Genomic DNA, 799 nt, shown 5'->3' with positions numbered 1-799 from the left:
ACTGATGCACTTTACAGCTAGAACGAAAGGCATCGCATTAATTCTGCTATAGCCGTAATCTGTTTGAAACTTACTTTATGAACAACCCTCTTAACTATATATGATCCCTATGAAAAAACAACACGTGTCACTCTCTTAAGGAGCTTGAAGAAGGGTACTTCAAAAAGTTCATGGAAATATACAATTAAAAGATATATACCAAAATCAACTCAAAATAGATTAAAGACAAATGTAAGACCAGAAACCACAAAGCTTCTAGAAGAAAACATAGGTAAAATACTTTAGGACATAGGACTGGGCAAACATTTTATTAATAAGACTTCTGAAGCATGGGCAAGAAAAGCAAAAATGGACAAATGGGATTATATCAAGCTAAAAACCTTCTTTTTTTTTTTTTTTTTCGTCTTTTTTCGTGTCCGGCAACGGATCGCAACCCTCAGTGTTGCGCCCGTACCGGAACAGGACCGGCAATGGGATCGCAACCCTCAGTGCCGCACCCGCACCTCGCTCAGCCAGTGAGCAGGAACCGGTCTGTATGTGGGATCCGAACCCTCGGCGGGAGCGCCGCTGTGCTCCCAAGCGGCGCACTGTAGTAGTGCGCCACCAGGCCGGCCCAAGCTAAAAAGCTTCTGCACAGAAAAGGAAGCAATCAACAGAGCAAAATTACAATCTGCAGAATGGGAGAAAATATTTGCAAACTATACATCTGACAAGGGATTAACATACAGAGTATACTACGAATTCAAACAACTCAATAGTAAAAAAGCCAAATAATCTGATTAAAAAATGGGCAAATGAG

Source organism: Galeopterus variegatus, unplaced genomic scaffold (genome assembly GCF_000696425.1).
Source record: "Galeopterus variegatus unplaced genomic scaffold, G_variegatus-3.0.2 Scaffold30112, whole genome shotgun sequence".
NCBI classification, from domain to species: Eukaryota; Metazoa; Chordata; class Mammalia; order Dermoptera; family Cynocephalidae; genus Galeopterus; species Galeopterus variegatus.
This window is presented reverse-complemented; position numbering follows the sequence as displayed.